The sequence below is a fragment of the Syzygium oleosum genome, unplaced genomic scaffold (genome assembly GCF_021117445.2).
Source record: "Syzygium oleosum isolate NSW1041296 unplaced genomic scaffold, Sole_v2.1 Sole_v2.30, whole genome shotgun sequence".
NCBI lineage: Eukaryota > Viridiplantae > Streptophyta > Magnoliopsida > Myrtales > Myrtaceae > Syzygium > Syzygium oleosum.
The window spans coordinates 1,812,152-1,834,974 of record NW_026607514.1 but is presented as its reverse complement, the minus strand read 5'-3'; the positions used below and the strand labels follow the sequence as shown (position 1 = coordinate 1,834,974).

Here is a 22,823-nt window from a genome sequence, read left to right as displayed (position 1 = left end):
GATATAGTTGAGCCAAAGCGTGTTTGGATTGTATATAAAGACTATTTTTTTCTTTTTAAATTCTCATCAAAGTGAAAAAAAAAGGAAATAATATATTCGTTGTTCTTTCTCCATCGAAAAAAAAACACTCTATTTAGTTTATTTTAGAGAAAAATACATCAGAAGTACCAAAATTTTCATACGGTGTTCTGTTTAGCGTGACAACTTTTCAAATGCTCATGTATTTCACATATGTAACTCTAGTGACTTGTAGTGTCGGAAAAAATGTGACGTGACATTATTTTGATGATAAATGCACTGGTACGTGGCTTTCTTAATATTTAACAATCGGACACCAAAACCACAGAGGATGAAGTATTGCCTAGAAGAAGAGGGCCAGTACTGGGATCGTGTGATGCCTGAAGTCGAAGAGGACTATGGACCAAGTGAATAAGGCAGCACCAAGACCACAGAGATTTGATGTGCATTAGATTGAATCGATCACGCAATACCGTGAAATCAGAAAAAGAAAAAAGATTTCGTCGTTCTGATTTTTCTCCTTTTCAACTCGCTACATTGCGCTGCAGGAGGAGCGCGAAGCTAAGGAGGCAGAGAGTCGAGAAGCTGTGAGAGCCGAAGTAGTCGGCCATTGCTTGTCCAAATTTCAATTGTCCCTTAGGCAAAGGCTACCAAGTTCTGCTCTCTGGGTAGAAGTGCTACTACACAGCTGGTGTGAATTCTTGACCAAGTCCCATTTGGACACACATCCACGTGTGAATTTGATGTTCTTGTTCCAACAAATTAAGATGGCAAATGTACGCAATAGACAGGTGATAAAGTGATCGGTCAACTCTTCAATGGTCGTTGACTTGAACATTTAATGAGAAAACTCCAGACTCTGCTTTTCTATGACACTAGATGCTAGTAACCAGATCATTGTTTATTTTCCCTTACCTATAGATGCAAAATAGCTTTGCTTAACGGACACCTTCCCCAGAACTGTCGCCGGATTGATGAAACAACTGGTCAATACTGTGAAAGAAATGACACATTGTCGATATTCATTCTCAATGCAGTCTCTAGACATCGAACAATGCCTCAGATTAATCTTCACATCTCACGTCAAGTCATGCGATTGCTTCAGTTCAATCAGCTGCTTCATCACTAAGCTTTCTGGATTTCCCCTGTTTAAGAAGAGAGTTCAAAACTAAGCTTATACTTAACATTTATGTAAATAGCAGTGGAAGCCAAAGAAAAGGGGAATGCCTATGATTTGCGGAGGTGACTTGCAAGGATTATGAGATTCGTGACTTGAAGACGGATTTTGTTACAAAAACAAGAAAGTTATGACTTTTGATGAAGATATGTTATCACTTTACATGCCACCACCAAATCCAAATTGTCACCACAAGATTCAGGCAAACCAATGGAAAGGGGAAAAGAAAAAACTGAGCACTTACAGGAGTTTCATGAGCTTAACCACAGCAGAAAGATAAATAAAAGAGATATGACCAACTTAGCAGTTTACATAGACACTCACATAGGATCGGCTTGATGGCATTCGGGGGTGACTCTTCTCCAGTGTTGGCCAGGCTCATATTTGGAGATGAGTCGTCGTTGCGCAAGTTCCCCTCCATCACTGTTCTGCTCATCAAATTGACAAAACTGCCAAACATGTCAGTCAAGTAACCTGGCTTTGAAGGCACAGGGATGACATTGGTGTGGCCCAGAAGCATCGCCACTACACTGGACATCGGGGGCCTTAGAGACGGCTGCATCTGGGAGCAGAGGAGGGCCACATGAATCACTTTTTTAACTTCCTCCTCTTCAAATTCTGATAATCTAGGGTCCACCATTTCGACCTGTCGCTCGTTCTCGTACAGGTGCCAGGCCTTGAAAGCAAAACATTGTAGCAAAATCAGCAAATTAAAGTGCGTGATCAAAAACCAGAAGACTATTACCAATGAATAACAAAAGGTGATTTTGCCATATTCTTTTCCCCTAAAGGTTAAGATATTAAAGGAGTCGATCCCTTCACAACTATCGTTTTCTTTAGAAAGATGCCCATTTCTTTCTGTCAATGTGCAGATTGAAGCGGATTATCTGCACCCTTTCAAATCAAATTTGGTTGCTGATTTTTCTATTATAATATCATTAATCTAAAAAAAGCGTTGGTTCAGTAAAGGAGGCTATATATCGTTAGTTCAGCACATCGAATTAGATAAGGAGTACATCTTTTAACTGAAGCACAAGCAGTTGAATTTTCTTTATAAATGTTAACACATACAACTTGTCTTCATCATCGGAGAATGATAAGTACGCAATGCCATCTCACACGCCCCTCATAATCTGATATATAAAGAAATATGGACGAATGCATCCCTACACGTAACAAGCATAAACATACATATGCATTACCTCTTACATACGCACATACAAGGTGCACACGCCTACGTGTTAAGAAGCACGTGTGAGTTCCCACATCGGGAACATGGTATAATGTAAAGTAGTTAATATATTCTAGTTGACTCATAATTCATTAGCTTAAGCTTTTAAGTGAAGGTAGATCAAACTAAATAAATTGATGGGTTCGGACTTGGGCTCGCGAGGGGATATTTGGTAGGCTAATGATAAGATTTGTTAAAGTGCTCGTGTAAAGCGAAAAAAGTCTCACATTGGGAATGTGGTGTAATGTGGAGCAATTAATTGGCTTATAACTCATTGGCTTAAGGTTCGAATTTAGTATCTCTTTTTGTTATCTCCTCATGTGAAGGTATTGGGCTTCTGCCATGTCGACCCAACATTTCATTATCAATTTCTCAAAGTCAATTGAAAGAAATTTGAGAAGGGTTCCGGATCCTCTAAATTCCGTCGGACAAAATAAAAAATAACTTAAACAAACTTAAAAGATCCATATGCAAATAATTCCTTTCATCCTTACCCACTCAAGCAGAGATGCCTCTTCTTCAGATGCACAATTTGGCTTTTCACCAACAATCTCTAAAGCCATCACGCCAAAGGCAAAGACATCAGTCTTCTCAGTTAGGTGCCCACGCATCGCATACTCCGGTGCCAGATACCCACTATTCCAGTCCCAGAAAATAAGATGCAAAGGTATACACATAGATTTATATGTATGAAAACATTTATAATCAGAAAGCAAAGAGGCTAAGTGTTCAGTACTTACATTGTTCCTGCAATTCTAGTGCTTATGTGAGTCATTTTATCATTGTAAAGCTTCGCCAATCCAAAGTCCGAAATTTTTGGGTTAAGACTTGAATCAAGTAGAATATTGCTGGCCTTCACATCTCTGTGCACAATTCTAACTCTTGATTCTTCATGAAGATAAGCTAGTCCTCGTGCTATGCCCAAGCATATACCATAACGAGTGCCCCAGTCAATAAGAAGACTTGTTTTGTCATTCATGTCATTAGTAATATTGTGTCTACCATTTTTGCATCGATGGGAATATCAATAAAATGCAGAGTATTGACACTTACCAAATAAGGCATGATTGAGGCTACTGTTCTCTAGAAACTCATACACAAGGAGGCGTGTATCACCATGTACACAACATCCATACAACTTTACGAGGTTGCGATGTTGAACAGCAGATATCGTCACAATTTTTGCTAGAAACTGATTCTCTCCTTGGTCGGATGTTATAGAGAGTTTCTTCACAGCAACAACTCTCCCATCACCAAGTCTTCCCTACAGTGTAGAATTTTCTATGGCTTAAGGAGATACTCGTGTTTGAGTCCCAATTAACCGGCCTTGGCTTTTACAACTTATCGTCTTGAGGCTCAACTAAGAGTCCATCAGACAGAAATAAATCGTAACTCATGAACCTGAGAGGATGACTTTCTGCGCACTTGGTCTGGTCTGATGGACGAAACTGGTAAAAGCACAGGAACACAATACTGGGTATTGACAAAAACACAAACGTAACATGACATAATACAATCCATTCAAATTTGACATGAATTGGCACCTTTTTGGAGTAAATTAAATGTTAAAATGTGACACTGCAGACAAGAATCACAAACAAGACCAGGACAGTTGAAAAGCATTGCAAAGCCCTAGAGGACAGAAAGCTTGTCTCTTGCCACATTCCAGATATCAGGATGTAGAATTTACCTTATAAACAATTCCAAAACCACCCTGGCCCAGCTTATTGGCAAGGCTGAAACCATTTGTAGCATTGTGTAGCTCTGAATAGTCGAAAGTCAATGCTCCTCTAGCAACTCTCAGGACATCTGCATAACATAATCAATAAGAACAAATTTGAAATATACTCATCACCCCATCTGCAAAGAATTGATACTGCCTTGCTAGGTCACCACAGTGCTCTCCCTCATCGGCAGATATATTATTAAATAGAACTTTTTTCCGGAATTCTGGGCACACTTCTCTTGAAAGGTAATTATGCATTGATGAGTAAGTGTCGCGCCGCGCTTTTTCGGGGCTTTCGGGATTTTCGCGCTAAGGAGGTATTTCCGTGTAAGGGTCTCTCCCAGACCATACCTCACGTGACAGTGGAAGGTAATTTCTTATTTAGTCTAGGTTTGTGATTTTGGAGTCGCCACTATTCATTATTGGTAAGTAGACTAGAAACCTAATCGAGGTACGGGAGAAATACCACGAATTTACGAACCAGAGATTCTGAGTACGGGGACTTGGTTACGTTATTGATCCCGAATTGAGATCCCTAACGCCCTTTCGGTACCTAAAAACGATACAATGTCTAACGTGTCATGCGAATTTCCGAGGCTTACCCACTAATTCTATCCATTCTAATCGCAGGAAAAACCAAACAAGTATTAAATGTACAATCAATGTCAATCAGATCAATCAATCCTAAATGGTCTCTAAAAAATGAAAATCAATCAAAACATCCAAACCCTAATGAAGCTCTAGAAGCTTATTCATTTCATGATTCACATTTTTTAGGGTTTTAGGGTTTTTTAGGGGTTATAACCTCTGAATTTGGGATTTTCTAAAATGCCACTTGGGCACTTCCAAAAATTCAAATCTCACTTTTTATGGTTGGCCACGGTGTTTTTGGACCATTCTGTAAATTTTTAAAATTTTTGAATTTTTGAATTTTTTTTTCGGAAATTTCATTAAACGAGAATTGATTTTTATGATTTTCTGAAAATTTTTATGAAATTTTCAAATTTTCAAATTTTTATTGATTTTCTAAATTTTTCACATTTTTTTATTTGTATTTTCTGGATTTTCTGAATTTTTATGAATTTTCCGAAAATTTTTGAATTTTTATGAATTTTTGAATTTTTTTATTTTTCTGTGAATTTCCTAGTTATTTTTCTGGTATTTTTTTTGAATTTCTCAAATTTTTTATATTTTATGATTTTTTATTTTTCTGTGAAAATTTCTTTTGTTTATTTTTATTTTTATTTTATTTTTTTAAAGATTTTTTTTATTATTTAATTTTTTTTAAAAAAAATTCCCGCCAAGGAAACGAACCGGACCGGCCCGGTTCAACCTGGTCCGGCTTGACCGAACCGGGCTTCGCCGGCGCCGATCATCTCCTCCGGCGAACATGACGCCAGAAACGGCGTCGTTTCCCTTTCTATTCATTGAGGCATTTTATCAAACATCTCATGGGCATGATCCTAGTTCTATGTTTTTGAGGCCGTTAGTTTGAATCATTCTCCGGCGACCTTCCGGTGAGAGTTTCGTCATTCTGATTGATTCGTTGTAAAGTTTGTGTATTCTATTTTTAGTCCGATCTATTTAGTACGTCGTCGGACCTCTATCGGCCGGCGTAAAACCGATCAAAAAAACCTAATTTGCTAACTATCCTAAACCATATACTCAAGTCCACGGATTATCATACAAATCGCCCTAGCCGTCTACATCGATCTCAATCGATATAAAATCATCAAACAAGGTGAGAAAATGCTAACTTGGACGGCCTATGGCCATGGGGATGCTCCGGCAAGGTCCTCCGAATTCCGACGAGATAGTTCACGAAATGGCCGATTCGGTTTATGCGTTTTTAATGCCCAAAAATACAATCAAATAACACAAAATATGTTTAGAAATGTATTCTAAGCATTCAGAAACTCAAAATCTGAGAGAAGATTGCATACTCAGCAAGATTGAACTAAATCATGCTTTCTAGAATTTTGGAAAACCGTGACTGTGAAGGGATTTTACCTTCTTCGAATGCAATCAAATCGGAGTTCCTGGACGAAGTAGTGCCCGTGGAGTTGTTCTTCAACACTCAAACTTCCAACTGGTGGTTTTGGCTTCGCCGGAAAGGCTCTGAGCACGCCGGCCGAGCTCGATTTTCAGGCGTTCACGGCCAATTCCTGTTTTGGTTCGCCGGTGAGGAAACTCACCGTCGAGACCGATTTGTCGGCGCTTTTCGATCAGAAAAGCACCGATCACTTTGTCTCATGGAGTCTCTACTCACCTCCCAGTCAATCTCTCTCTTTTTCGCACATATTCTCTCTCTCCTTTCTCTCGGTCATTTCGTCGAACACCCTCCCTTCTCAATGTTCAGTTTTTTTCAGTTTTTTGTAGCTTGATTTCCCGCTCAAATTTAGTTAGAACCAACTTATAATCGGTTAGGATTGATTCTCTGGTGCCAGTTGGAGATTCTCCAGCTGGCCAAGTCAATTTACACGTGCTAGATTAACCGGGGAAGATTCACGAAGTTGTGGGTTTGAGTTAGAATTTTCCGGGTTTGGCACGTTCTGGCTAAGTCGGGTAAGGAAGACAACCAACCAGGGTCGAGTCGGGTTGACCCGGCCGACCAGGCAGACCCGGGTTGGTCTGAATTCGCCAATTAAGCTCAATTTTGACCCAATTTTCAAAATTAAACCCCAAAATTGAATTCCCCAGCACATTCCGAACCCAAATATATGATTTTCCCCAATTTTTGTTATAATTATGTTGAAGATTTTCACATTTTTGTATTCGGGTTAATAGGGTTTTATTCAATTTGATGTCCTAATGACCTGGTTAGGCAAAATTGATGCCAAAATTGGATTACCTACATCTAATTAACCCTATAAATGATGGCCTCATGGTTCGACAATTTCATATTGGGCACGATTCCCAATTTGGGTTCAAAATTCTTAATTTTCAATTAAATTTTGGGGATTTTTTATTTTTATGTCAAATTGTGCAATTGGACCGACCATTATGTAATTCAAGGTCTCAGAATCATTTGTTGTTAAGACACTATGACTTAAAAAAGACTAGAAAAAATTTAATTGTATTTTTGGTTCAATTCGGGTTTAATTTTGCCCAATTTTGGGAAAAACACATACCCGATTGAGATTTTTCAAAATGGATGATGTATTCATCAAATTGGATTTAAAATAAGACTAATGACTATTTTTATGGAATTTTATGATTCCATTTGATATTTTTCTTGATTTTCTCACTTATTTTGACTAAAAGAAATTAAGGAAAAATGCAGGAAAATGCTAAAAAAATATTTTTTGGTTTAGAAATAGGTTTCTAGGCTTGGCCAAGATTCCTAGTCCTAATTTTGATATTTTTGAAAATATGAAAAAAAATAAGCTAAAAAATCAAGTGTCAAGAGTAAGGTAAAAAGAGATGATAGATCTCCTTTGCTCATTGTGACACTCTGAAATCTGACCCACTTGTAATTTATGAAATGGATGATTTTATGAATGTACTTGTAGTTAGATCTCACTCGGAACTGATCATTCCTAGGATACTAACCGTTAGTAAAAGGCTAATTGGGGATTTAAATTCGCGAGACCAAAAAAACTCGATCGTGAATTGACTTTCGATCATAGAATTGTCGAGGTGACATTTTGAGCCAATGTGAGCCGATCCAAGGATAGTTAGGGATCAATTCGCCGCTGTCATATTAGTGGATCGCGGGTGATTCCGCTTGACCACGAGATGAACTGACGAATGACCCTAAATCTATACCAAACGATCGCGCCCGTCGGAACTAGCGATCGATCCTCGCCATTAAGTGACAACCAAGGTCGTCACGACCCGAGTGAACTTGAACATGGCTTGATTCAGTATCGGCCACGGGTCAAAAGTGCGAATTTCCCCAAAAGCCACCTGTTAGTCTGAGATACGCTCATGTTACATTGTTTAAAATTTAGTCATTAATTAGAGACCAAGTTGGGCATTGGAAATTTAGAAAGTCACGACAGAACATTTGGACGACGTTGTTATTAGCATGATCAGCCTTAGAATTGTCAGAATCCTTAGAAAAATCGAATTTCGGCGAGAAATGGAAAATGACCGTTTTACCCTTGAGACTTTGTTAAGGCCAAGTGTAAATGGGGAAGGGCATTTTGGTCATTTCATCCTCACTTTAGAAATGACGATTTTTGGACAATTTTGCCCTTGGATTTTTGTGAAATTCCCATTTTACCCTTAGATATTTTTGGAAAAGGTTCGATCTCGGCCGTTGATCTCAAGATAAGAACGAATCGTGGCTGTCGATTTAAAAGTAGAGAAAGGGGCAAGATAGTTATTTTGCCAAAAGGGGGACAATTATTGGAGTATATGAACCATTTTCTCTCTCTCTCCCTCTCATTTCTCCCTCTCTCTCTCTCGGCTCACTCTCTCTCTCCCCTCCCCCACCGGCCGATCGTCCCCTCTCCCCTTGGCCGTACGCCGCCGTCCCCGGCCACCGTCCGCCTGTCGCCGCCCGTCCGGTCACCGAGCCGTGCCCTCACCACCCTCACGTCACTGTCGTCTCTCTCTCTCTCCCTCTCGGCGATCTCTCTCTCCCTCCCTTGGCCGTGACTAGCCGGCCAAGCAAGCCACCGCCGCCGTCGCCGATCGCCGCCGTTCAGCCGGACCGTCGTAGCCGCCGCGTTCCAGCCGCCTTGTCACCCTTGGATAGGTTGTGCTTTCTTGGAAATTTCAAGTAAGTTACAATCTAAACCCTATTTAGGATATCGGGTATTAACGGGCTCGTTTAGACATGGTTTAGTGTAGTTTTAGGGGCTGTTTTGGAGGAGGGGCCTTATGGACGAATTTGTAGTGATTTGGTGAATATTTAGAGGCTAAATGAGGGCTGAGTATGGCTGGTATAGGCGCCACAAAATTCGATTTTGGGTGTAGGGTGCATAATTTGGTTTGGTTCTTAATTGCGTGAAATTGTAGTGTAGTGCCGTGCTTGTTGTGCCATGATTTTTGTGATGAAAAATGGCATGTTATATGATGGTTGTGGCATGGTAGTTTGAACCTTGTGGAAAGAATTTTGAGGGCTGAAGTCCGGTGGTTATCAACAAGGACTCGGATCCTTGAAGTTTGGGTTGAATCTCGAAATTGTGTTTTCTGCACCCTCCCGATTTACTATTTTTGTGGAGATTTTTGGAGGCCGAATCAGGGGTGGTGTCCTTCACGAAAGTTTTTCCTCACATCCTGAGGTATAACATATTTTAAATTTGGAATATTTGGAGGCCATTTGGGTCGCACGAAAACCCATTTTCAGACCGTCTTAAAACTACCCGGAACACTGTTCATCCCGATCTTGTCGAATTTTTATAAAATTTTCCAGATCTATTTTCAATAAATTTCCTTCACAAAATTTGTTGCCGACTTTCTTTTCTATGACATATAAAAATTTCAAATCTTTTCAAGGTGATTTTGGTGTTGAAAGAAATGTATTTTGTGGACAAAACAGTCTGTTAGAGCGAACTGATTCTGGTCTGATTTCGAGGGACGAAAAATCATGGTTGCAGATTAAACCGGATTTCGTGTTCTTCATAAGAAATGTTTATCAAGATGTTTTTTTATGATATATCCAAAATTTAGAATTTTTAGAGTTCGTTTACTATTTATTTTGATGGGATTTCGGTCACTGTGTAAACTGCCCAGATTTACCCTGATTCTATGGATGTTCATTTTTATGAGCGGAATGGTGGGGGTGTCGAGGTTGAATAGTTGCTGCCCTCATGACTGGAATTGATGCTTGAATGTGTGTTTGTATGTTCTAGGAGCTGAATTGATATGGTTGAATTGGGTGCATTTGGGTGCATTTAATTAATGTTCGAGTATGTGAACGTGTGAGATTTGAGGCGTGTGATGTGCGTGTAATCACTAAAAAGCCTTGAGGCGTGTTTACATGGGGTACAGATAAAATACGGCGTGTTGGCATGTTCACGTGATCACTAAATCCTTGAGGTGTGTTTACGCGGGGAATTGAACCGGCCTGAGGCGTGTTTACGCGGGTCGTGATACGAATGTGGGGCTTGAGGCGTGTTTACCCGGGCCGTGGAAAGAGATTGAAAGTGAAATGTGTGATGTGGCAAGTGAGAATGTGATCGGGCCGAGGCGTGTTTACGCGGGTCACGATAGGAATGTGTGATGTGGCAAGTGAGAATGTGATCGGGCCTGAGGCGTGTTTACGCGGGTCGCGATGGGATTGTGTGATGTAGCAAGTGGAAAGTGAGATCGGGCATGAGGCGTGTTTACGCGGGTCACGATAGGAATGTGGGGCCTGAGGCGTGTTTACGCGGGCCGAGGAAAGAGATTGAAAATGAAAATGGTGTGGTAGTGCATGAATGAGTGTGAAATGTGGGGTTCGGAATTGTTGTGTGTACGACATGTGCTTTTGGGCATGAGAATGGCTTGGAATGTGCATGTGATTTGAAATTCGTGTATTTGAGACTAATGTGCAGGTCGAGCCCAGGTAAGTCCATTTGTGTGTGATATGTATGTATTGAGTGATTGTGTGTTTGGACCTGGCTAGAGATACGTGGTAGCTTAAGTGGGGTTTATGCTATCAACTTATTGAGAGTTGTCTCATGGTTGTTTAACCAAATTATTTCAAAACCCCGCCCTGAGCCATGAATCTACCGCCACCACCGCCCCAGCGTTTTGGTATCCCTATGCACACCGACCATGCAGTAATAGAATACCCTATAGATAATCCGATCGAGATTGAGGCAGATTCTAAGTCGTCAGAAGAGTAGGTGAATCAGGGGGAGTCAGATTCAAGTTCAGAGAAAACCGACTTGGACTGGACACCATCTAGAGTTCATAGGGGTTAGTTGAGGGTAGGGTGATTATTTTTGAAGTACCCTTTTTTTGGAGTTGTTGGCGTAATCCGGAGAAGCCAGTTTTTATGTGTATTATAGGTTGATGAAATTTTGGTGAGTGCTCGAAATGATTAATGGTTGTGTAATGGACGAGAATGGATATTGTATATATATATATCGAGGTGTAATGTTATGTTTGGTGGTTTAGCGAATTATCTCTCTATTAACCCATGATTTTATTGTCAGGGTTTATGTTCTTGTTTCCGCCGTGTGCAAACTCTGATGTGATCGTTTGAGGTCGGCGACGTTTCCTGGGCTGTCGCATTAATTCGACCAAAGAGGGATGTCGCGAGCTCGATAGGGTTCGGAGCGTGACTCATTCTTTGAGGAAATTCTTTTGGAAGCATGTCCTTGGTTAAACACTACGTCTCCTTACAAAAGAGGCTCACCAGTGACAGATTAAGTCATAAACTTTGAAAGAGACAGATACTTTACTAGCAAGATAACTGATAAACCAGTCCAAAAAAGCAGAGACCCACTATACTATAAGAATGATCATGAAGGCACACTCTACTAGATCAAGTCACTCGCATAAGGAGAAACAATGGGACTCACATTGGGCCGGAAAAGGGCATTTGTTCTTGACACTTTTTCTTCTTGTTGCTATTTTATTGGTTTTTCGGTCAAATGATCCATAGAATATGTTAGAAGTATGAAGGGTAAAGGGTAAAGTGGTCCCTTAGGACCTTTTTAGGGTTTATTTTGATGTATATATATTAAAATTTACTGAACAATACAAGTATTAGTTCCTCTAACATGGTATCAGAGCCTAAGGGCTTAACCCTAGTCGATGGAGCAGCCACTTGCCGCCGTTGACCACTCGCCGGAACAGTCACCCGTCGCTAGCATGGCTTGTCTCTGTCGCGCATCCCTCTCTCGTGTGAACTCCTTCCTCGCGCATCAAAGCGTGCGGCTTCCTTGCGAGGCTCGCACGACTTGCGTGGCTCCCTCGTGCGTGCGACTCGCTGGGTCGCTGGTTTTGATCACTGGGTTGCTGGGTCACCTCGCGTGGCTCGCTGATCTTGATCGCTGGGTTACTGGGTCACCTCGCGTGGCTTGCTGGATTGCTGATCTTGGTCGCTGAGTTGCTAGGTCATCACGCAATTGAAGGATTTGGTCATCAGTAGGCCTTGAATGATGACTTGAGTCATCAGATTTGGTCACCAGATTTGATGAGTTGCTGATTTTGTCATCAGATTTGGTCGCTTCTTGATATAGTTGATATATTTATTTTTGCCTCTTGAAGATGTCTTTAGGTATTGGTATTTGCTAATTACTGCGGATATATGGGTTGGTTTTGACATATTTGGTGATGTTTGTGGGTTGTGAATACTCTTTTGTGTGGTAATATTGGGTTATTGAATTGTTGAGGCAAAGTTGTATGAGGGAAACTATTGTGAGAATTTTCTTATTATTTGGGAATGGCTAATCCGACAAAGAGTAAAACCGAGGATGATCCCGAGAAGAATAGTTCTGTGATGATTGAGGTGATCTCCTCTTCGTCTAATCGTATTACTGATAAGAAGCTTGAGTGTAGTTCTAAATTCCATCAATGAAAGAAGATTGTGAAACTTACTTTGACAGGCAGGAATCAACATAGACACTTAACTGAGTCTAAACCCAAAGATAATGCAACTTGGGATGTTATTGATGCTCGTATTATTGGTCAAATGTTAAACTCTATGGAGAATAATATAGTTGATCTAGTAAGAGTCATCGCAGAAGTTTTATCGATTTGAAAGGAAGGGACGTTCTATTACACAGTACTTTGCTGATTTTAAGAGAATGTATGAGGAGTTGAATGTTGTTCTCCCTATTTCAGCCAATGTTCAGCAAATGTAACTTCAGAGAGAACAATTGGCTGTAATGGCATTTCTAGGAGGCATTGGTCCTGAATATGAAACTGTTCGGTCTTAGATTCTTGGAGGAGAGACTATTGCATCACTCACAGATACATTTGCTCAGGTCCTTCGGGTATCTCGCGAGTCTTCTTAGGATACTACACATATAGTAGATAATTTGGCTCGTGTCCCAGACTTGAATTGGTAGTGGTAGTAGGAGTGATGGAGGAAACCGTGGAGGATATAGTGGACGTGGTGGCCGAGGGGGAGGCCGAGGCACGGGAACAGGGAGAGGCCAAGGCCAACAGCATCTTTATGGACAATCCCACGTCTGCCGATAATTCAGGGGCCACACGAACTTGTCATTACTGTGGCAAATCTGGTCATATTCAGAAATTTTGTTATAAGTTACATGGGAGACCAGGGCAGCAAAACCAGTTTGCAAATACTGCTTCTAGTACTGACCTTTCTCCACAGTCTTCTGAAGGCAAGGTAGTGGTTATGTCTGATGAGGAATTTGCTCGGTATAACCAGTTTCAGATTTCACAACCTGCTTCTTCCACTGCTACTTTGGTACATATAGGTAATGCTATTACACGCCTTTCAGCTGCTTCTCGTCCTTGGATCATTGATTCAGGGGCTTTCGATCACATATCAGGTCTTTCAGATATATTTTCCTTTCTTACTCCATCTTTATCCACGATTACCATAGCCAATGGATCATCTACACATTAAAGGGATTGGTATAGTTCATCCAACTCCTTCATTGCCATTGTCTTCAGTGCTTTATCTCCCACAATTTCCATTTAACCTCATGTCTGTTAGTAAATTAACCAAAAACTTTCGGTGTTCAATAACATTCAATCCCGATTCTTGTATTTTCCAGGATCTGGCTACAAAGATGACGATTGGCAGAGGACGTGAGGCAGAGGAGCTGTATGTACTTGAAGACACTCCTTCAATTGCTTGCTCTAGTGTTGCATCCCTACATCATATCCATTGTCGTCTTGGTCATCCTTCCCTACATAATCTACAGAAGCTAGATTCTAGTTCTCGATCCCTTTCTAGTCTAGAGTACGAGTCATGCCAACTTGGCAAATTACATCATATCAGTTACCCACCTCGAGTTATTAAACGAGCATCATCTCCTTTTTTGTTAGTTCATTCAGATATTTAGGGTCCTTGTCATGTGGTTTCCAATTTGGGTTTTAGATATTTTGTTACTTTTGTTGATGACTATTACGGAGTCGATTGGTTATATTTAATGAAAAATCGTTCAGAATTGTTTTCTATATTTTGTGCATTTATATTTGAAATCCATACTCAATTTGGTGTGCGTGTCAAAGTTCTACGTTTTGATAATGCTAAGGAGTACTTTTCTGCACCTTTTTTTGATTTTATGACTCAACATAGTATGATCCATAAATCTTCCTATCCTAATACACCACAACAGAATGGTGTTGCTGAAAGGAAAAATAGACATTTATTGAAAGTCACTAGGTACATGTTATTTGAGATGAAAGTCCCCAAAACTTTTTGGTCTGATGCTGTTCCAACTGCATGCTATCTCATTAATCACATGCCTTCTTCTGTTTTACGAGGTGGTATTCCATTTTCTACTTTGTCTCCAAATGAGTCACTTTTTGTCCTACCACCACGTATTTTTTGTCATTTGTTTTATTTGTGATAATCGACCTAGAGTATCGAAACTTGATCCCAGGGCTATCAAGTGTATGTTTATGGGTTATTCCCATACTCAAAAGGGATATCGCTATTATTCTCTGTCACTGAGAAAATACTTTATAATTACTGATGTTTCATTTTTTCAATTCACTCCTTATCATGATGTTCCAATTACTATATCTGAATTGGATGAAGACTTATATGTGACCACCATTCGGTCAATTGCTCCAAATGTTTCACTAGTATCTACACAGGAACCACTTGCTCTCCAAGTTTATACTCAACGTCCGTGAGTAGCTACTGCTCCCCCCGTTCCTCCTGTCACTACTACGTCATCTTCTGCTCTAGATTCGCCATTAGCTGATCCTTTTATTGTACCTGATCTTGATCTCCTTATTGCTCATCGCAAAGGTAAATGTACTTGTACTCAACAATCTATTGCAAACTTTGTTTCATACTCTTTTGATTCTCCTGCTTTTCGGTCCTTTTTATCTACTGTTGAACAATATCCTATCCCAAAATCCGTAGTTGAGGCATTAAAAAGTTCTGGCTGGAGGACACCAATGGAAGAAGAATTAAAGGCTCTCGAAGTTAATCAAACTTGGGACTTGGTACCTCTTCCTTCAGGCAAAATTACTATTGGTTGTCGATGGGTATATGTTGTAAAAGTCAATCCCGATGGTTACCTTGCTCGTTTAAAAGCAAGACTTGTTGCTAAAGGGTATGCTCAAATTTATGGGGCTAACTATCAAGACACTTTTTCTCCTAGTGCCAAACTTACTTCTATTCGTATTTTGATCTCTCTTGGCGCTACATATAACTGGCCCTTGTTTCAGCTTGATGTCAAGAATGCTTTCTTGCATGGTACTCTTTGTGAAGAAGTTTATATGGAGCAACCTCTTGGGTTTGTTCCTGAGGGGGAGTCTGGGGGACTGGTTTGCAAATTAAAAAAAATCTTTATATGGTTTGAAGCAATCCCCACGGGTGTGGTTTGGAAGATTTTCTGAGGCTGTACTTTCTTTTTGACCGTCTAGATGTGGAAATGATCATTCTTTCTTTTATAAACAGTCAGGGGGAGGCAAATTGTTCTTGATTTTGTATGTTGATGATATTATCATCACGGGAGATGACTTGGTATAGCTGAACTCAAGACCTATCTTCAGAGACAATTTCAAACTAAGGACTTAGGAAAGTTGAAGTATTTCCTAGGAATTGAGGTGGCACAGTCACAGGAAGGTATTGTTCTGTCACAGCGAACGTATGTTTTGGATATGCTCGCTAAGACGGGTATATTGGGATCAAAGCCTATTGATTCACCAATGGAACAAGGGGTCAAACTACTTGCCGAGGGAGGAGAGCAGCTTGATAATCTTGAGAGATGTAGAAGATTGGTAGGTAAGCTGAATTATCTCACAGTCACTCGACCAGACATTGCCTTTCCAGTTATAGTGTGGTAAGCCAGTTTTTGTCTTCTACTCGTACATCTCACTCGGATGCAATTATTCATATACTGAGGTACTTGAAGAAGACTCCAGGACAAGGAATTGTTTACCAAAACCATGGTCATGGTAGATTTGAAGGATTCTCTGATACTGATTGGGCAGGGTCTCCAAATGATAGGAGATCAACCACCGGCTATTGTACCTTGGTTGGAGGAAATCTGGTATCATGGAAGAGTAAGAAACATACTGTTGTTGCCCGCTCCAGTGCTAAGTTAGAATATAGAGCCATGGCACAAATGACATGTGAATTAGTGTGGATACAGCAGTTATTGACTGAGTTACGCTTTAAAGCTTCAGTACCCATGAATCTATGATGTGATAATAAAGCTGCGGTGCATATAGCTTCCAACCCTGTGTTTCATGAGAGAACAAAACACATTGAAGTTGATTGTCATTTTATCCGAGAGAAGTTGTAGAGTGGAGTAATCCTTCTCAGTAATATTCGAATCGGTGAACAACTTGCGGGAGGATAGAATATATTAGTAACAAGCTGGGCATGATTAATCTTTATGCTCCAGCTTGAGGGGGAGTGTTAGAAGTATGAAGGGTAAAGGGTAAAGTGGTCCTTTAGGACCTTTTAGGCTTTATTTTGATGTATATATATTCAACTTTACTAAATAATACAAGTATTAGTTCCTCTGACAGAATAACACTATGCATTTTCTATATGATAGAATATCTTGTCCAAGAGGAAAAACATGTGATAGCATTGAGGAATACAACAAACAATTAACACTAGACACAGACTAGAGTATGTCTAATTGGTAAAATAACAGAAATGGTCCTTGAACTTTGGCCCAATGTGTAATATAATCTCTGAACTATAGTCCAATATACAATATGGTCCCTGAACTTTCAATTTGTTCAGTGTTCCCTGGACTTCTGGTACATATTTAATTTAGTCTCTGAACTATATGAAAATGTTGAATGTTGTCCTTCCATTAATTCAAGTTCAGTGACAACATTGAACATTTTTATATAGTTTAGGGACTAAATTAAACAAGTACCAAAAATCTAGGGACCACATTGAACAAATTAAAAGTTCAGCGACCGCATTGCACATTAGGCAAAAGTTCAGGGACCATATTGAACAAATTAAAAGTTCATGGACCACATTGCATATTGGGGTAAAGTCAAGGGACCATTTGTATCATTATCCCCCTAATATTCTATGAGACTACCAAAAACCATAAATGTCGAGACATCAAAGCACCATAACTACATTACTAGACACTTTGAAACAATGTAAGTGCCATTAAGAACCATCAAATATGGTCAAGAGCTATTAAACACACGTGATGCAAATTATTTCACCTGTCTCTTTTTTGGAGCTTGGCCTTTTCCTTATTCTGAGAAAATAAAAAGCTACCAAAGTAGATAGAAAGAACACGACTCCAACACTAACTGCAATGGCTGCGACCAAAGGCATCAGATTCTTCCTCTTGTCTGGAAAAGTAGGTGTAAAATCTGTAAAAACATTTCAGGCGAGTGATCAAATGGTGGTGAATGTGCACTAGTCAGAGAATGACATTTGGTAAGAAAAGGAACTCTATTACCTGGACTAACATGGATAGCTGATATAGATGGTCCATATGTACCTCGAATAGGCACACAGCATGTCCCTTTTCCAGCCCAAAAGAAGTGAATCTCAACATAGTTTTCAAATACCTGAACCTTAAATGCCTGCTTGACAGCTCGGAAGGACCTTCCACCCACCTTTCTAATGTCAGTCTTTAAGCACCAAATTCCCCTTGAATAAGCCAAAAATACAGATCAGATTACCTAGTGCAATTTGTCACGCTAGATGAAGAAAGTTCAGCAACAATTATTGCGGTAGATTTTTACAGAAACCTTGTCCACCTACTTCTTGAGAAATTAACTATGGGAAACCTCAAGAGAAATAATCTGGAAAATGGAAAGGTTCATCCCTGATTTAAAGGCCGTAATATTTGAGTTTGTACACTAGTAGTGACAATTGTAAAAATAGATGCACCAAGAACACGGAGACGAAATGGTAGTCATTCTTTTTCTCATGATGAACTGGAAAATATAATTCATTGGAGTGAGGATATAATTATTCAAGGTGCTTGTACGATAAGCACTCTTGTGCAGGGACTTCAATAAAGTAAAGGTCCATCATGAACCCGATGCTGTTGATGAAGAATTGTGAAACAAAATTCGAGCATAGTCTCAAATAAAGTCATAAGCTCATAAATAGCCATCCCAATGATATTATAGTTGTGCATCCAGTACGTCTTACTGGAGTTTCATGCCACCAACATACTTTATGCAGCAAACAGGTCTAAAGACTTGCCTGAATATAAATATCAAATATACGCCTTCCCCGACTAGCCCACTGGTTATCATCTGGAAAAGCTGTTTCTGCAAACCAAAGATTCACTGTGTAGTTGCCATTCTGGAGTCCCAACCCATAGTAACTCAGTGATGATGAAGATGTCCTCGTTGTTTGGAAGAGAGCTCGGTCCTGCATATTCAAGTTGGCATCGGAGGTTGAACATGTGAATTGGTAGTTGGTAGCATCATTAAAAATCCCAACATTGCTAAGTGCCCACCGCTTTGTCTCACTAATGAAGAACGAAGCTGGACCAATGTTGTTGTTATCGTCAGCCTCAAACAAAGTTCCATCAGAAGATTCGACTTGCGGACCCCCCAGAATTGATTGCAAAACTAATATCTGCAAAGGAAAACATAATTTATCTGGTTGAATACCATTAGAACGTCCACTCAAAATCTTTCACTCTCAGGTGGAGGGAAACCACCTGTATACGAGGCCTATATAAATCCTGTGACAAGTTACGTGTAGTACTTTAACATTTCCTCTCTTGTGCAAACATGACTCAGAACAGCACATGAAATTAACGAACGGAGAGTCACACGAGTGAAATGAACCAAAGCACAAATTGGCTCTGATACAATGTTAAAATGTCCATCCAAAAGCTTAAGCTATTCAGCAGAGAGAGATCACATGTATATAATGCCAATATAAATATCATAGACAATCAATTTGAGATATTTTAACATATACTATGCCTTGTCAAACATCTATGCTACACTATGAATAGCTTACTGACAAAGTTTCATCTTAGTTGTATTCAACCTTCATCAAGACGACATGCTCAGACTTAACATTGAAGCGTGCCCACATGCTCACATGTCCTTTGTCCGTAGGACAAACTCCTTTTAAGAGTGCAGAGCAATTCCGCTCTATTGCACAACATCAGCCATCAAAATGAACTTCAATGATGTTCATTTTAGATGACAAATGTACATCATACTGTTCATTATTCTAGTACTACAGTGACAAGTCAAAAAAAAGAAAAAACAATCTCGCCAATAGCAAGACCTCACATGTAATGGCAGGCGGTAGAGTTGATTGAGGTCATATGTAAGAATGTAAAAGCCATTATGCTATGCTAGCTGTGCTTGTACTCAAAATATGGTAGATGGAGCATGGGGAGTTGACTGCACTGCTTACTTCAGTGATAGCACCCAATATTTCCTCAATGCCATGCACAGTGGATAATACTAGATTAAGCTGAGAAGCAGAGACAAATCAAATGCTGCATTAAGTGGCTCCTAAGCTTTTTTAGCAATTTGATACTCCATGCACACTTAAAAAAGTGAGCAACGTGACTGTTTAAGCCCTTTCTTTGGTATGTTAAAAGTTTTTTGGTCTGATGACCCAAAATAGTTAGGACAAAAACTGTGAGGAGCATTTGACAAATCCGCAATTTTATGAAGATTCTTCATTAGGAGCAACATTGTCCAAGCCTACAAACTTTGGTGCCTCTTTCTTATTAAGTTCTATCTCTTGGTTTGGCTGCAATCTACAGGGTGATGTTCGTACCTTCAAGGAGGTGGCCTTATTTTTTAGAGGAGGTTTATTTGCAATGGCATCAGTGTACGACCAAGAGTCCTGCCTGTTCAATTAGTGTGAGTAATCATGATTCATGGGTGCAAAAGAGGCCTTTGACATGTCAAAATGATGATTGATGCTCCTTCTCATTAGCTTCCATATTTAGGAAAATCTTCCACAGTAGAGTACAATGAATTATAATAAGATTGTTTTCTCAATCGAGAAGAAAGACAATTGACAATTTAATGTCGAACCATTTCTTTAGGCCCTTGGAATGTTATTTGCTTACAGACAATCAGTTTCTGCATTTTCCAAGGGTCCAATCAATATAAATACTTACTGGGGTGATACTTCGGCAGAAAAGAACTAATGACAGGACAGCCAACTATTCTTACCGACCCTAGATTAATGAAGAAGAGAGTAGACTACTGACAACAAATGAGACAAACCGTGGATGCAATTTTGAAACAACTATTATATTGGATTACGTTTAAAGTTCTTGCTGATGATAATTTATTCCATCGAAATCTATGTTCTGAAAAAAAGTGAAAATATTTCTAACTTTAACTTACTGACTCTAGCGTCTTGGCTGCAACGAAACGGTTGTTGAAGGCAAATCCATCCCAATGGAAATTCCCTAAGTTCAAAACAAAGAGAGATTATACTTAACTGTACAGGGTAGCAAACATACAAGTATATTCAGGTATTAGTTTTCATGTAGGGTGCTACACGGAAAGAATGGTTGATCTGCCGACTGATGTCTTCGATTTTGTTAGCTAAAGGTGCATATTTTCATTATTCTCTTGTACATAGTTTATGTGTTAGGAGGGTCAGCAGATTTCAGCAAACTGCAAACAAAAAGTCTACATCATGACTATCCTATCAAAAGGTCATCTATGGAATTTTTCCAACAAATGAGTCATTGCTTAATGCAAAAGCCACTAAACTCCCGCAGTTTAGAGGAAACGCCACATTTAATCTGCGACTGGGGTTTGATTAAATTTCGTACATACATGTGCATTCTTCCCCCTCATTCCAGTTGCTGGTACCATTATTATCTTGTATTCAAAATAATGCCGATATCCACATGTCATACATCTTGACTTTACTCACTACCTTGTATCCTTTCGTGGTTGAAGCTACTGGCCAAGAGGGCGGAGTATAAAAAAGAAGCACACTACAAGACTCTACAACAAATATACTGACCTCTAACCAAACAAAAGAGGAGCATGAGTATCACTCTAAGCTACAAATTTCTCTCACAGTGAAAGATGAAAGTAATGCCTTAACACTGAACAATTACGCATTCCTGGAATAAAGACGAGGAGCATGAGTATCACTCTAAGCTACAAATTTCTCTCACAGTCCTTCACACTGAACAATTAAGCACTCCCGGAATTAATGCCACATTGGATTTTCCGGTACGGGAAATCACCGATGACACTCAACTGAATTATTTTTAAAAAATTATGGCACTCAAGTGAGCACTGTACGAAAGTTATGGCTCTTATGACGTTCTTATCCTCACTTCTCACTCATGAGATCAGCTATATTGATCCCTCCAGATAGAAAGTGTTGCATTAACTATGAAATTCATGATTTATAGGCCTCTTTTCCAGTTACAGACTCTACGTACTTTGACATGCTCCATTTCCATTAAGTTATTCATTTTAAAACTCATCATTTTATGTACCTTCCTTCTGAAAGAATCATTTCTTCTTTCTTTTAAATCAGAGGAGCCATCTCTCATTCATCTTGTATGCCAATACAACAGGATAAGACATCATCATAATAATCATCTAGACTAAACAGGAGGCCATCAGTAGAACTGGACTAGAGAGCATTACCCGCTATTTGAACTTTCTGCCGTGAAGTAGTTGGCAACGAAGTTACTGAATGTGCATGACAATAGCATAAGGTTAGTCTGTGAGGGATACCAGTAATATACAGAGCACATTAGACAATCAAATATGCACATTGGGGGCAAAACAAGAAACAGAGTACTTTCAGTTGAAGCTTCTATACTTACCTTTGAATATTTTCCGTGACCCAAGAAGGAAAGTTGCCAGATAAGTTATTGTAAGAGAGATCTCTGTTACACAAACCTGTTCAGTCAAATTGATCCCACAATGTCATGCAGTTTAGTAGATGCTCATCGGTTTGGTTCACTCACATATAAACAAGAGAGATGCCTTTCTTTGAGGGGAGGGCTCCACTCAACTTATTACTCCCGAGAGACCTAAGCATGAAATAGGCATTATTTCATATTGGATAGAATATCTCAACTGATTTGGCTGACTAATCTTATATAGATTCCTTACAAATAAGAAAGTGAGTCTAATGTGAATATGGAGTCTGGAATTGATCCATGTAAATAATTGAAGCTTAAGTCTCTGCAAGGCGAAAAATCATCAATAAGAGCATGAGAAAAAGTCAATGATTTTCTTGCAAGAAGAATCAATCTATTAGAATCAGTGTGAGTCAACCAAAACTCTGAGCCCGCTGGAAATCAACCTTATTAAACAGAATAAGATTTGGTTATTGAGTGTGACAAAAAAGGACAAAAAATAAAGAGGCGCATGGATAAGGTTGCATTCAAGAATTCCCAGAAAGCAACAAATGAAGACACAAAAGACATAGTATGTTTCATAACTAAATAGTCAGACCAATGGGTGTCTGTCAACTGTCATGACCTTTGCTTTTAACGTTTCACTTTATCTTTAACCTTTAGAGAGTTAAATTCGACTTTATATAGGTTAGACCCTCAGTATTTTACAAATACCAGTATCTTAGCATTTAAAGTCACCCCCAAATTTCTTCATCATCCTTGAAATATCTTTATTTTCAGTAGGAAATTCGA

General features: G+C 39.5%; 1 protein-coding gene and 1 pseudogene across 6 annotated transcripts in view; both read right to left on the bottom strand.

The window, feature by feature from the left end:
• The window catches only part of LOC115661893 (probable LRR receptor-like serine/threonine-protein kinase At1g56140), a 124,785-nt gene that overhangs the window by 25,587 nt on the left and 76,375 nt on the right, over positions 1-22,823 (bottom strand). The window lies entirely within an intron of this gene.
• LOC115663408 (probable LRR receptor-like serine/threonine-protein kinase At1g56140) lies at positions 1,234-18,736 on the bottom strand (annotated as a pseudogene).